This window comes from Phoca vitulina, unplaced genomic scaffold (genome assembly GCF_004348235.1).
Source record: "Phoca vitulina isolate PV1807 unplaced genomic scaffold, GSC_HSeal_1.0 scaffold7, whole genome shotgun sequence".
NCBI classification, from domain to species: Eukaryota; Metazoa; Chordata; class Mammalia; order Carnivora; family Phocidae; genus Phoca; species Phoca vitulina.
The window spans coordinates 17,965,867-17,982,674 of NW_022589710.1; the positions used below are offsets into that span (position 1 = coordinate 17,965,867).

Genomic DNA, 16,808 nt, shown 5'->3' on the forward strand with positions numbered 1-16,808 from the left:
GAATAATATTTCCTTGTGTGTGTATGTGTGTATACATACACACACATACCACATCATCTTTATCCATCCATCTATCAGTGGACTTCCATATCTTGGCTATTGTAAATAATGTTTTGTAAAAATAGGGGTACACATATCTTTTCAAATTACTGTTTTTGTTTTCTTTGGATAAATACCCAGCTGTAAAATTATCAGATCATATAGTATTTCTATTTTAATTTTTTGAGAAACCTCCATACTCTTTTCCATAGTGGCTGTACCAGTTTATATTCCCACCAAGAGTATACAAGCATTGCTTTTTCTCCACATCCTTGCCAAAATCTGGTATTTTTTTGTCTTTTTGATTTTAGCCATTCTAACAGGAGTAAGGTGATATCTCATTATGTTTTTTGTGTGATTTTTTAAGTTTTTATTTAAATTCAAGTTAGTTAGCATACAGTGTAATATTAGTTTTGGGTGTACTATATAGTGATTCAGTACTTCCACACAACAGCCAGTGCTCATCACAGCAAGTGTAGTCCTTAATCGCCATCAAACCCATCCCCGCCACCTACCTCCCCTCTGGTAACCATCAGTTTGTTCTCTGTAATTAAGAGTCTTTTGGGGGGGCACCTGGGTGGCTCAGTTGGTTGAGTGACTGCCTTCGGCTCAGGTCATGATCCTGGAGTCCCAGGATCGAGTCCTGCATCGGGCTCCCTGCTCAGCAGGGAGTCTGCTTCTCCCTCTGACCCTCCCCCCTCTCATGTGCTCTCTCTCTCTCTCATTCTCTCTCTCAAATAAATAAATAAAATCTTTAAAAAAAAAAAAAAGATTCTTTTTTGGCCTGCCTCCTTCTCTCTATTTTCCCTTTGTTCACTTGTTTTGTTTCTTAAATTTGATTTGAATCTCCCTGATGATGTTAGAGCATATTTTCATGTGTCTGTTGGCCTTCTGTATTTCTTATTTGGAAAAAAAATGTCTATTCAGGTCCTCTGCCCATTTTTTAATTGGATATATCCAATAAGGGGTCAATATCCAAAATATTTAAAGAACTTGTAAGATTCAACACCAAAAAATAAGCATGATATTAATGTGTGGAAGAATAAACTTCCACTTTTCTGATTATTGGATTAAAGCACCCTTGTCCTTTGTTATAGCATTCCAAGTGCATTTATGAACTGTAAAGACTCACATGTGGTGGGCTACATCATGTTCTCTTCTAAAATCGTTAGCTTAGGTATGAATTTGCTAAGTGTCTGCTCTCAAATGTTTGTTAGTTTTACTTGTGGTGGTTAATTAATTAAATATTTTAAGACCATCTTATTAAATATTACATAAATTATATTTGGAAAATAGTGTGTTTCTATAAAATCATTGTTGAAAATTTTTGAAAAAATCGAAAAAGACTTTCAAATTAGCAATATATGCCAGGTATTTAATGGAAAGATAACTAAAACTATAAGAATTCAATGTACATATCATTTCACAAGGGTTTTTAAGTTCTTGATTGTGTCTCAGGAAATTTTTTTTAAAAGATGAAAATAGCAGGAGATGCAATTTTGATGTTTTTTCTTCAAGAACTTTGCCAGAGAGCTCTTATAATGTAATACATATTTAATGGAATTATTTTCTTATAAAACCCTTGGTGAAAATGTAGTTTTATTTATTTTTAAAAATATATTTGAGTTAAATACACACCTTTAAAACAGTTTATTAACTTATCCATTGCAGTGTCATCAAACTCCAGCAGTATTTGTTGATTTGCAAAGAAATCTAATTTGGTGAGGTCATATCCATTATTAATTGTGTTCATCATATAAGAACATCTTATGCTTCTATTTTATTAATGTTACCATAAACCTGTTTTCTTGTAAATATACATGTAATACTTAGAAACTCCCACCCTCTTCGCATCTGCCTTTATCCTGTAAAAATATGTGGCTTTTTGTTTTAGTGTCCTAAATCGGTTTGAACAAGGTTTAGCACCACTCTCCCTATGCCACATCATTCCCAAATGGATTTTTAAGCAACACAAATGAAAGGACTCATGTGCAGATTCTTCATAGCCTATCTTCATAGGTCAACCAAGTAGAGTACTCAATACGAGGCTTTCAATTAGAGATGAGAAAGTAGTCCATAGGGGTGTTATAGGCCAATAATTAAATAAATATTCAAAAGGCAAATAAACAAACAGAAGCATAGGAAGAAGGCATGACACTAATAGCACACCCCCCGTCCTCCTACACAAGGCCCAACAGAGTTTGTATATCATGCAGGTCTGGATGGAATGTGTTCCTAATTTCTTTGGTATAAGAAAGATGACTGCTTAAATGCATTGATTTCCAGGTGGTTTGCTTGCCTTCTTTGCCAGAAATTGAGGTTTGAATTTGGTCTTAAATAAAGACTTGGACAAGTTAGATATATCCTACAAAATTTCTACAATCTGAACTCACACCACAAATTCTCATTTTTTCTCCATTAAGCAATGGGTTCCTCACACCTCCCTCTAGGTTAGTTTTCTATACCTTTCAGAAGAGAATTGTACAAGTGTAGAGCTCTCTTTAGTATGTGTTCAAATATGTTAACTTGGTTAGACTATAGAGTTTACTTATATTGGGGTGGGGAATCGGAGTGGGAGACAAACTATGAGAGACCATGGACTCTGAGAAACAAACTGAGGGTTCCAGACGGGAGGGGGGTGGGGGGATGGGTTAGCCTGGTGATGGGTATTAAAGAGGGCACGTACTGATTGGGGCACTGGGTGTTATACACAAACAATGAATCATGGAACTCAACATCAAAAACTAATGTGTAATGTATGGTGATTAACATAACATAATAGTAAAAAAAAAACAAAGCACCCTTCTAATGTAATTACGCTGAATGTTACAATTTGTCTTTAATTAATTCTATATTTTAAATATAAGCATTGTTATTATTTAGTGTTGTTCCTCAATTGAGGAAGTGTCTCTCTTCTAAGGCACAATCATGGTTTCTCTGGCCTTCTAATGACTTGCATATTATTGACTGTCCCACCTCTTTTCTCTGTCTTTAATCTCACCTTGGCTTCTATTCATCCTTCTTATTTAGAATTTAAGTACAAGTCTTTCTTTGTTTTGGATTTTGTTTTTTAAATCAAACATACTCTTTCAAAACCCATTCTCTGTCTTACTACTATTCTGGCTCTTCTCTTAACAGCCTAAATGATCTCCATATTCTGGTTCAGTTTCATCATCTGACACTCCTCAATTTACTTGGCCTCTGTTTCTTTCTATCAGTACACTGAATGAACCCTCATTAAGGTCAGCAATTACCTCTGTTAATTGAAATTTAAAGATTTATTTCTTATATAACTTGACTTTATATCATCATTCTATACATTTGATAATTTCTCCAAATTGAAACACTCTCCATCCATAATTCCCTGAGCTTTCCTTACAACTATGTCCACTTCTCCTCAGGCTTCTTTTAGAACATATAACTCTACCTTTAAGTCTTGGAGCATCTAAAAATGTAGGCCCAGTTTCACTTCTGTGGATATTCTTGTCTTCAAGGGAGTAATGCCTCTGCCATTGGCTACCCTTTCCAACAACTGCTATCAGTACTTAGAACCCCCAAATACTGACTACCTCCTTTGTCACAGATCTGACATCTGATTCATTGGCATGTCATCTTGAACATCCCAAAGTCATCTAAAAACACCATGTTGAAAGCTGAAACTTCAATCTCCTTTGTAAGATTACTTTCTCTTCCACATCTTAGTGACCAGGACGATCCACATCTAGTTCATAAGTATTTATGTTTCGATATTCTTTTCCTTGCCTTCTAGTTTAGATACATAGCAAGATAAACAGAACAGAAACCTCTTACACATTTATTTAAGGGGGAGATAACGCATTGCTAATTTGTGACAGCATAACCCCAGTAGAGCAAATAAAGTCAGTATAAAGATTTTGGCAATACAATCAAAATACCTGAAAATACTAGATTTATTTCTATGTAGTTCTTCAACTAGTAGAACAATAATTTTTAAGCAATATCTGCTGAGTGCATATTATGTGCCAGACACCCATAATATAACTTGGAGCTAAACGAGTGATGCAAAACATTAAAATGGTTTAGATGAAAATCTTTACCAGTTTTTCTGTGTGAGAACCCTGGTTTAATCACTTACTAGATGTCCTGGGAAAGTTCTTTAATCTCTGTTTGTTTTCTGTCTCTAATGATGAACAGAAGGTAATATCACCTACCTTATAGGCTCATTGTAAGGATTAAATGAATGTAAAGAATTTAGGATTATAATTTGTGTAAAGGATTGTGCTCAGCATAAAGGAAGTTTTATATAAGACATGCTATCATTACTCTTATTTTGTTGCCTTAGCACTTAGCTGACAATTGAATGGGAGAAAAAACAATAAATAGACACCAAAGATATATTGTGATAACTGATATTGCATAAAAGTATGATGTTTACAGGGTGCCTGAGTGGCTCAGTCGGTTGAGCATCTGACTCTTGATTTCGGTTCAGGTCATGATCTCAGGGTTGTGAGATGGAGCCCCACATTGGGCTCCACTTGTCTGCTTGACCCTCTCCCTCTGACCCTCTGCCCCTCCCTCCACTCATATGCTCTCTCTTTCTCTCTCTAAAATAAATAAATAAATATATATATATATATATATATATATTTTTTTTTTTTTTTTGTAAAGTATGATGTTTAATGAAGTCACAAAAGTGGAATGTCTTACCTGAACTTGTGGGTGCCAAGAAAGCTTGATTCATAGTGTGGAATCAAATAGGACCTGAAGGATGAGCCCAAGTTAGTTCATGATAAATGTGAATAGCCCTCCAAATGGTAGCATGTACAGAGTTGGCATATGGCAGTTGTCTTGACTTGTGGTGGGGGACCGGAGTCCATGTTGTCAAACTATATGGAGCCAAAAGATTTAAATCAAAAAGGAAAAATACCTCACAATGAGCTAAAACCTCTGACTTAAAATGGAGCAATACTTCATCTTTCCCTTCACTATCTATTTACAAGCACATTTTGTCTCTAAGAGAATGATTCTGGATTAGCAAACAATCACTTAAACCACTCGACATGTTTAAAAATATAAATGCAAATACCTTTTGCTAGGGATCATGATACCATTTTTCTCCTTCTCTCCCCTCCACTACCTTCCTCTTTCTTTTTTTTCCCTTGCTTTCATTCTTTCTCTATTTCTTTCTTCTTTCTTTCTTTCTTCATTCCTTCATTTCTTTATTTCTTTCTTTCTTTCTTTTTCTTTCTTTCTTCTTTTCTGTCCTTCCCTTCCTTCCTTCCTTCCTTCCTTTTATTTCCATAATGCTTATGCTTCTTTGCTTATTTTTTTTTCTTCTTTAGTCCTGTAGGAATTCTAAGAATTCTAGATAGTTAATCTAATTTTCTGGTTGAAATACAATTTTATTACTCATTAACACACACACACGCAAACACACACAATGTTTGCTAAGAAAGAAATGAGTGAGTAAATAAAAATAATTTGAAGTATTTTGAAAGGAGATGGAAGAATACAGATCATTCCATTTCTGCTCTAATACCAATTTCAGAGTGTTCATATCAGCCATCTATAATTTAAAAGAATTCACTCAGGAATGGTGGTATAGGTGCAGTCAGCAGAAGGTGTTATTATATAAGTGTGTTAAACAGAAATTTGTATGTGCAGATTATCTTGAAAATATAAATTCTAATTGCCTGGATGTTACATGTGCAGCTCCACTAGAATAAGGAATTGGTGGGAATAGTTTGTTGCTTTTTTCTATTAGAGTATCTGCTTTACTTTCACAGAGTTTATTTTTAATTGTTAAGTTTTGTTTGTTTTGGACCCTTGAGTCTATTAAAGAGAAATGTGTCTGTAACTCATTTTTATGAAGGCCATAACTGTCTAAATCAAAATCCAACCTGATATCCTAAGCCACATTTATATCTGAAATTATTAATCTCACTAACTGCCTACATAGAAATCAGTAAATGAAAGTGAAAAATATCAGTGAAATGGTCTGCTGAAATGAATAATCTATTTGGCATATATATATAAGTCTACTGTGCAAACAGATATTGTATGTTCATTATTTTTTGATAAATATTTCAGTGTCCTTTTAAATATTAATACAATTCCTTGCATCATGATTTAAAGTAAATCATTAAGATCTGTCAACTTTTTTTTTTTCCTTTGTAGTATTGGATTTGGAGTGAATTCAGCAGCCCTTAGCCATGAGTATTGCCTTAGAGTCAATTTATTCCTAGTGAGTGGAACTGTGAGCTGACAAACTTGTCCTTACACTTTGCCAGTATTGAAACTGTTACAAAGGGATTATGAGATTTATCCAGGGCCAGAGTGCTAGTCATTGACTAGTTGGCTGAAAATTATGTTGCAGATGCCTGGTTCTTAACCCAGTTGGCTGTGTAACATCCCTAGAGAACATTGGTGCTAGAAGATTCAGGCTGTTTCAATTTACTCTTTTAATTAAAACATAGAACTGGAGAAGAAACAAATAAAAAAGATGAAAGCAGAGCTTAAAATATCCTCTAGCTCACCCTCAGTATTCTTTGCTACAATTCTGCAGTAAGGCTCCACCAACCTATCTCTAAACAACCGCCACTTTTTCTTTTTCATTATGCAACATGCCACATTTACAGGCTCAAAATGATACTTCACATTCCATTTCCTCAACATAGCATCATTAGAAGGAGCACATAATTCCACACACTGACACCTAGAAAATGTGATGCATTGTGTTACTTCATTATACTTTCTCATTTAGTTAGAAACTGTAGATTAAAGAATCCATCAGCAACTCTTACCAAGCACAAAGTATTCAGAACCTATCAAATATAGGCAGTGGCTTAATAGTAAAATAATAGAACTTGTTTTTAAGAGATTGGTGTTAACATATGTTGGTGAAGAGGGAAGGACTAAAAGCACAGTGTGGTCTAAATGATTTATACATGTAAAAACAGATCCCCTCTCTCCCCCAAGAAAAACTCATTATGGATTTAAAGGTACTAAAAAAAAATAAAATTGGGGAGAATTATTTTAGTTTTCATTATGTATTCATTCATTCAACACAAACTGGGTCTGTGCTAAGCATTAAAGAAATAGACAGATATGGCTCTTCCCCACAAGCAGCTTATATTCTATAAAGTGGGGCAGACAACATGTATTTACCCTACACAAAAATCAGATACTGATAAGTGGTAAGTATCAGGAAAGAAAAATCCAGGACATTTAGAATTTGCTATTGAATGAGCTTGAGTATGTGACTTGTGAAATTTCCATACACTGCATTTTTTCCAGTTACTTTTATAACTCTAATGAAAATAAACACATTTAAGAGAAAAAAATAACTGACGTAATTAATTCTTGATGAAAATCTAATTAAAATATAATGGGAACAAGATAGTTTATTGCTCTGGCAAACTTATTGTGATCTGGTTAAATATCCATCATAAATACAGGTTTAGATATGATCAGGACCTGTAATTAATGTAATTGAAAATTATATAGCCATGTGCTATGGCTTCGCTGTCTTTCTTGGCTTTGGAAAAATATTCCAAGATAGGTCTACATAGAGAGATGATTAGGTTACATTTACCTGTGTTATTAATACAAGCCATACAAGTATGTTCTTATTTGAAGGAACATGCCTATTTTAAGTGCAAGGTTACCTTCACACAGTATAATGCAGTGTTGATGATATAGATCCTGGAACCAGAACCACTGTATGTGAATCTCAGTTTTCCCACCTAACTGAGTTATATGATACTGGACAAGATATTTAAACTATCTAGCATCAGTTAACTTGTCTATTAAATATAGAAAAACAGTATTTCTTACATGTTTTTGTAAGGATTAATTTACTTGATACATATATGAATTTATTACAACAGTGCCAGCTTAATGTTGAATATTCAATACAAAATATAGTGATGTTGAGGCTTACAATAATACTGATGCTAGAATATTAAGAGACAGTCAAATTTAAACTTATGGTATGAGATCAATAAATAGAATTGTGGACTATGATTTTTGCATCGTCCTGCATTTGTACTTAATCAGTTAATGTCCAATCAGGAGAAAGAAACCACACATTAATTTGAACAGGGGAATTTAATATAAAGAATTATTAATTGTAACAGAGGACTAGAGTAAGAAGGGATTGGCTAGTAAGAAGTAGAGAACTCTAAATATAGAAACAGCAGATGCTAACCCTAGGGATGAGCCCAGATGCCTGCAGAAGACTCCTGCATCCCCGAGGCTGAGGTGCAGCCCTTGTTAGAGAAGGCACAGGTGAATGGCAGAGAAGTACCTAACCCTACCCTTACCCTTAACCCTAACCCTAACCCTAACCCTTAGGAGAAACTGCCGTAAGTCTGCCCTCTGGGGTGCCAGAGAAAGCTGTCCTTTGTGGGTGCTGCTGGCTATCATGCACTGAAGGAGCAGGGCATGGGGAAGCTGAGTGTGACTCAGGAATCTGAGGGACTCTGCCATAAACATCCCTGGGGATGGGGGGAAGGTGCTGAGGAAGGGGCTGCAGCAGAGTGCCCACAGGCATGCGCTTTAGGAGCTGGGCTGAGAAGAACCTGCAAGCAGTGAGAGAGCTGAAGAGACTCTGCTACAAAGTGTAGGGGTCTAGGTGCCTGGAGAAGCTATGAGCTGCTGAGTGTTGCTGGCCCCTGTGTTCTACAGGAACGGGCACTGAAGAGGCAGAAGTGCTTGTAGGAGTCCATTGCCGTGAGTGAGCAGAACTGAAGTGGGAAGAAAAACTCCTTCCTGGAATGCCTCTTCAGTCCCTTCTACTGATAAAGCTTCTTGTCAGCTGTAACAGGAAAAAATGTGTATGTATTTGAAGGGTCAAGTACCATTTTCACAGAGCAGTCAACAGGGTCAGTTTGGAGCTGGAAGGCAGTAAAACAATAAGTGGCACATTATGACGAACAAAAAAAATTGAATATGAGAAGTTCATATTTCTATTCTTTGTGCTAATTTATTAAACATACTTCATTCCCGTGTGGATTCTAGAAATGCTTATGAACTGGAAAATTCACAAATACTATTTGCATTTATAGTATTGAAAACAAAATCTCTAATTGACAACCAATCCTTAAGAAAATAGTGTACTCATGGGGTGCCTGGGTGGCTCAGTTGTTAAGTATCCATCTGACTCTTGATTTCAGCTCAGGTTGTAATCTTGGGGCCCTGAGATGGAGCCCAGCATCCGGCTGTCTCCCTGCTCAGTGGGGAGTCTGCTTGAGATTTTTCTGCCCTTCCCCACCCCCCACTCACTTGCATGTGCTCTCTCTCAGATAAATAAATAATTTTTTAAAGATTTTATTTATTTATTAGAGAGAGAGAGAGCATGGGAAGGGGGAGGGTCAGAGGGAGAAGCAGACTCCCCCCTGAGCAGGGAGCCCAACGTGGGACTCAATCTTGGGACTCCAGGATCAATAATAAACAAATAATTTTTTTTAAAAAAGAGTATACTCTTGAGGGGAGCCTCTGCAATATTGACCAGAGTGACATCATCTATTAGAAATCTATTTGTATTCACATATTTTAAAACTTTAACAACAGAGATGTTTTACTATTTTAACATAAAAGCAATCCTTTCTCACGTAAGTTTTTCATTACTTCACCCATCAGCAGCATTCCCTCATTGCCGAAACATTTTAAAATTGTTTTCCAAACTGCCAAGTTCTCTTCTCATATTGCTTTCTGCACTGTCCTTTTCACTTGCCAATCCCTACAAGTACTATTTGCTCATGGATCTCTTGTCTACCTGTGTTTACTTACTAGGCTCCTCATACAATTCCATGCCTTCTACCAGAATTGAAGATTCCCATTTATAAGAATATAGTACAAGCACTATTATTATTATTTTTTAATATACTCAACAGACAGACTCATTTGGAGGAGGAAAGGGAACAACACACACATGGCATCTTCAATCATGCCAGGTAACAAGGAATCCCCGCCAATCCCCGAACATAAGGATAGGTGGCCAGGATCAACAGTTTTTCAGTAGAAGTGATAGAGAGAGAGTATAATATGGACGGATCCAACAAGTCTAAGGATGAAGATAATGCCAACAAATTTTATACCCCAAACAAGAGGCATTAGGCTGAGTAGCCAGTAGGTGAGCAAATCTGAGAAAACTGACAAAATTTAAAATCCTCACAGGTTTCAATAATTAAAAAGTACAAAAGGAACTTCTCTTCCAATTGATAGAAGTTTACCCCCAAACTCTGCAGGGGGCAGAAATGCTGGGCACAAATTCTGGGACTCCCAGATGTAGAGTGGTTCATATATGAAGAGAGGTTCAAAGGAGGCCAAGTTCTGAAAGTAGTATAGCAGCAAAATATTTCACAAACAAGAGAACTACTTTAAGGGACAGGTTTGTTGAGCTCTGAAAGGTACAAAAAGATACAAAGGAAGTACCTCTGAATTGACTTATCTGTGAGGAATAGAGATGTGACCACGCAAAACGTTTTTTTCAATACCTCATGGTAAAAATACAAAGGGAATGGTCTGGATATCAGTTGTTAGACTAGGGAAGCCAACCTGCTCTATCACTTCACTGTATGTGGAAAGTTCTTCCTAATAATCTAGGAAAAGCCAACTCTTTTAACCATGAAAAGTCAGTAAGAATGATTATCAATTCACCTATATGTATTTTGTAACAAAAGGTGAAAATTAATGAAGTCCAAAAATTAATTAAACACACACACACACACACACACACGAAAAATATGGTGTCAGGGCAGATGAGAATAGCAACAATATTTCAAAGTGAGTTATAACAAATTAAGAAAATGATAAAGTGATTCCTATGAACAGAATGAATGTGTTAAATGTTTAAAATCAATGGTTAAACTATAGCACAGTGTTACAAGAAAGGTGACAGAACCTAGAAATAAAACAGAAAAAAAATCATTTTAAAAAGACTACACTCAAAGGTGTACAGGAGTGAACTGACATAACAGAAATCACAGGGAATAAAAAATGATGAGCTAAAATAATGATATAGAAGCAAAAAAAAAAGGCAAAAAGTTTCTAGAGTAAAGGAGATAAACAATAAAACAGTTCTGCCAAAATGATTAAATCAATCAAAGAAAAAATATTAAAACTCATTCATTTAAGAAAAATTTCCTGAATGAAAGCTCAAATATACATATTTTAAAAGCATACACATTATATAGTGAAACAAAATCTAAAATGTTCAACAGTGAGACATATCTCAGTGAAATTATTGGGTTTTCAGAATAATTAAAAAATTATTTTGGACACCCACATAAAAGATCAAGTGCTTTTAAGGGAAAGAAAATCTGATTGGACTCATAATTCTTTTTTTTTTTTAAGATTTTATTTATTTGACAGGGACCGCAAGAGAGGGAACACAGCAGGGGGAGAGGGAGAAGCAGACTCCCTGCTGAGCAGGGAGCCCAATGTGGGACTCGATCCCAGGACCCTGGGATCGTGACCTGAGCCAAAGGCAGACGCTTAATGACTGAGCCACCCAGGTGCCCCATGTGTCCTATTATTTTCAAGTACAAGCTTATTCCTCACTTTGTGTGTTCCTATGCACATGACTAACACTTGACATAGTCATTAAATGAAATGAAAATAGTGAGTTTGCATATCAATATTCACTTATTTTTTAAGATTTATTTATTTTAGAGAAGGAGAAAGAGTGAGGGTGGGAGGGGAAGAGGGAGAGGGAGACAGAGTCTTAAGCAGATTCTGTGCTGAGCATGGACCCCTATGCAGAGCTCAGTCTCATGACCCTGAGATCATGACCTGAGCCGAAACTGAGTCTGCTGCTTAACGGACTACACCACACAGGCACCCCTCAATATTCATTTCTAAACCTCATGTTCATGGAGAGGAAGGGGTGGTACCATATTTAATCTCTCTTTAGGCACATTGCAGAGTGCTTGGCACATAGTTAATGTGTAGCAAATATTGATTAGATAAACAAATAATGGATGAAAGATGGAAGAATTATAGAAATTCATATATGCTAAATTTTCATTAGGATGATCAAAGAGAATTTTTGCTGAGTTGGTATGTAAACTGAATCATGAAGGTGGAGGATTATTCAAGTAAAACAGTATGCCAAATTGCCAAAGATATAAAAAAATCTGAAGTGATACTAGAAAATATCAAGAATATGAAGCTTACCTCTATTTTGGAGTATTAATGCTAAGGACAAGTTAGAGATTTAAAAAAAAATCAAGTAGCCTGCAATTAAACCCAGAAACATCACAAAAATATTCAGAGAAACAGAAATTAATATAAGGACCAATTTGAGGTAAATTTAGTTTCCTAGAAATTACATGTAGAGGGAAAAGAACTTAAAATTGTTTTAAGGAAAGAGTAATAAAATAAATGTTAGAACCATTCTTATTTTGCTAAGTGGCTAAAATAAAGCAATGACATACTATGTAACAATTTTTTTTTTTAGAATGAGTGTCTTAACCATAAATTTAAGTTAAATGGTTAAAAAGAAAAGCAATGATATTACTACATTTTATTTTCTATTCAACCTCCCAAACACCATAATTTTCTACGTATCTTTACCATATGTAAAGATAAAATAAATGACTTTTGGTGAATGTTTCTTGCATCCAACAACCCTCATCTTCATGAGATCAAGGATCATGTCTTATTCACCTTGGCATTTCAATCCTTGCTCTAGTGACTTGCACACTGATACACTCATACAGTGAAAAATAAATAACACTGAATAGCAGTTGTTAAGAATTCATTTTGTCCTATGCAATATACATTGTGTGAATCACCACGTATAATTTTAGCAACAGCTGATGTGATAGGTACTAGTGTCTTCCCCTCTTTTACAGAAGAAACTAAGGCTGAAGGATGAACAGTTAAAAAAGAAAACTCTTCTGCAGTCATGTCACTAGCAAGTAGTAACCCAAAACTTGAATCTAGGCAGGCTAGCTCTCAAATATGATTCTGTAATTACCAGAGGGTACTTTTTTTCTAGAAATGGAATACAGGTGGGTAATTAAAAGCATGATTACTTTTGTTTTAAAATTTGAGGCCAGCAGTTATATATCTTATGAAGGTTTTATATTTTTATTCTGGTGATAAAGTCAGTGTATGTCACGCATATTTGATTTCAAATTGCTTCAACATTTATTTAGCAGTAATTAAATTTGAGTTTATACTTAATGTAATCTATATGTAGTACCTGTTGAGAAACAATTCTCCCTGGGTCTCGTGGGTTTTTTTGTTTTTGCTTTTAGTTTTTGATGTAGTGTTCAATGATTCATTAGTTGCGTATAACACCCAGGGCTCAAAGCACTGGCTGCTATTCTTCCAGACTTTTTTGCAAAGATATTTTCATACCAAATGGCCTTCAAGATAGAAATATTGTTAACTCTGGAACAAAGGAAAGGTACACTAATTTCTAATTAGAAGAGATTTGATTTCTCTAAACGCAGAGTTCCTCTGCCATAATATAATCGACCGTATGTGTGCAGTTATCATGTGGCTCTCTTTGTGTCTCTCCACTAAAATGGGACTTGGGGAACTAACACAAATAAGTGGATATTCTGGCTACTGCTATGGATTAGCAATAAACTGTCCATTTTTAACTCAGGAATCTATCAACATACATAAAACTTTGGCAAGCAAATTCATTAGCTTGTATATAGTATGAAATCTTAGACCCTTTAAAGTTCCTAACATATATATTGTGTGATTTTTTATTACATATTATTAAATGACTTATTTTTTAGGAAAGAAATTTGCTGATTTATCTAATATTTTTAAAAAGACCCAAGATTTGAATGACTAGAAGAGTCCATGAAAACCCATCAAAGATTTATATTTTCCAAATGGTTCAAATGCTTAAATATTCAATCTATTCCTTACCATCTTTAATATATATTTGGCTGGTGATGAATATTTTTAAAACATTAGACCAGTTGTTCACAACAGGAGCTAATCTGTCTCCTGGGGAATGTTTAGCAACATCTGGAAACATCTTTGCTACACACTGCTTGAGTTATATACATTCATTGCTTGTCTCAGCTGAGAGTGGTGCTATTAGCATTTAGTGGATATAGAGACCAGGGATGCTGTTAAACATCCTATAGTGTACAGGACAACCTCCCATAATTAATTATTTCGTCCCAAATGTCAATTATGATAATGTTGAGAACCCAGATATACATATATATGCTTCCACATCTGAATTTGAGAGATCTAAGTCAATTCTCTCAATGATAAGAATTAATCTGCATATAAAATTAGAAAGATATAAGTATCTCTACATTTGTCTGTCATATGTGTATAATACATTTCATGAAAATCAAACCATAACATAAACAACAGCAAATAATCAACAGAAAACCAAAATTTCAATCATTTCTAAATTTTTAGGATGTACCTATATTTAGACATATTAGAGTAATATAGTCAAGCCTTTATTATTATTATTATTATTGATAAGGAGGTATAACCAATACTGTATATACAGAGAACAAACTTTTATCATGTATGTGGATGGGGGTGGATGTTTATGGTATGAACATTAAAAAGATGGGTATGGCCAAAGACGGGTATTAAAGAGGGCACATATTGAATGGAGCACTGGGTGTTATATGCAAACAATGAATCATGGAACACTACATCAAAAACTAATGATGTAATGTATGGTAATTAACATAACATAATAAAATTAAAAAAATAAAAAAATGAAAAAATGAAAAAAATTAAAAGATGGGTATGGACATTATAAAGATCTGTATGGAAATGAACATTAAAAAGAAATTATCCTGTATTTCGTTACTTAAGTCTATGCTGTTACTATGGAAAATGCAGTACTATATATCTGTTATTATAACAATCTGTCGAGGAAATTCTATAATTTGTATACATTACTTTTCAAAATTGTAATACTGTATTTGAATATTACCTGGTTTTTAGAACAATCCTTAAGCATCCATGACTTTACAAATTATAGTTACAAAATTATAAGTATGACCAACATATGTGTATGCATATATGTGTATATGTATACATGCATATATACACAACTACTCACATATAATTAGCTAACATACACTGAACATCTGTGTCATGGGGTCAAATAAAATTCGTCAAAATTGATATAGTATTTTTTGGTTCACAAGTGGGGACTAACAGTGTCTTCATAACATCCAGTGTTAGAAGAATCCATCTACATACAATTAGAACTTTTATTTTTCAGGGGAAAATTAATGTTGTTTTAAAGACACTAAAAAGAAATACATTGGGCGCCTGGGTGGCTCGGTCAGTTAAGCATCTGCCTTCGGCTCAGGTCATGATCCCAGGGTTCTGGGATCGAGCCCCGCATTGGGCTCCCTGTTCAGTGAGGAGTCTGCTTCTCCCTCTCCCTCTGCTGCTCCCCTGCTTGTGTTCCTCCCACCCGCTCATGCTCTCTCTCTCATGCTCACTCTCTGTTTCAAATACATAAAATCTAAATAGATAGATAGATAGATAGATAGATAGATAGATAGATAGATAGAAAGAAATCCAGTACAGGAAGAGGGGCACAGGGGCTGTGACAGGAAGAGGAGTTGGGAGGCCGGGGTAGCACAGTCTGGTGGCCTGGGTTGCAAGTGGACAGTGCTGCTTTGGCCTATGTGACTGGCGCTGACCTCTGTCTAGAGAGGATTCAAGCTGAGCATTGAGGAACCTCTTCTCAAAAAGGTTCGACTGAGTGAAGTAGACTTCAAAATTATGGCACAAGATGAGTTAATTCTAAGATGGAAACAATATGAAGTATATGTCCAAGCTTTGGAGAGCAAGTACACAGATCTTAATTCTAATGATGCAACTGGCTTAAGGGAGTCTGAAGAAAAACTAAGAAGCAGCAACAAAAGTCTGCACACAGGGAAAAATCCATGTAATGTGACTAGCAACCAAGGAGCAGGAGATACAATTGTATACTACTCAAATCCAGTACCTCAAGCAAGTCCAGCAGCCAAGTGTTACCCAAATGAGATGAACAATGGTAGATGCAGTGATCAACTGGTTTTTCCTAAAAATGAAAGGTGAATTGGAAGAGACTAAAGACAAACTGGAACAAGCCTGAAATAAACTGTGTACCTGGAAGTTTATGCCTGATAGGTAAACAGTCATACTCCCCAGTCAAGACTTCCCTGACCATCCCACTAGGAAAAAGCTGTGGTGGGACAGCCAAGTACTCCTTTCCACAGCAAGACTTAGACTTTTTGAGCAAAAAAAAAAAAAGCCACATTCTTATACTTTCCAGCTTGAAATTGTTCATGTAAAACTTACCAGATGAACCTTGTGTTTGGCTTTTTTTCTCTTCCTCTTACCCTTGTTTCAGAGGCTGATGGTGTGGGACTATTCCGAAGAAGTGGCCACTTCCAAAAAATTTCCCTTCTAGAACTTGTAGACACTTGAGAAATCTTTCTGTTTGAAGAAACTAGACAGAGAAAGAGAAGTCTCAAATCTGGGCACACTGTGTCTTCAGACAGTTTGGAGGAATGAAAACCTAGAAATTTAAAATCATGAATTGAACATGTAAAATTCCAATAAAATGTGAAAATGGAATATGCATCACTCTTAACCTTGAGCATACTGACTGAGAGACACTGTATATCAGTTTTGTCAATAAGACTATGGACTTCATCATTGTTGTTGAACTTCTGGTTCTAAACTCAAATGAGCCAAAGAGGCAAAGCATTAATGGCAAAGTCTTGAATGCTTAAACCAAGGAGAATCAAGAGCTTGTAAATCAGCTGTCCCAGGGA

At 35.5% G+C, this 16,808-nt stretch overlaps 1 pseudogene; it reads left to right on the forward strand.

Moving 5' to 3' along the window:
• Positions 1–8,244: 8,244 nt before the first annotated feature.
• LOC116632651 lies at positions 8,245–16,441 on the forward strand (annotated as a pseudogene).
• The last annotated feature ends 367 nt before the right edge of the window (positions 16,442–16,808 follow it).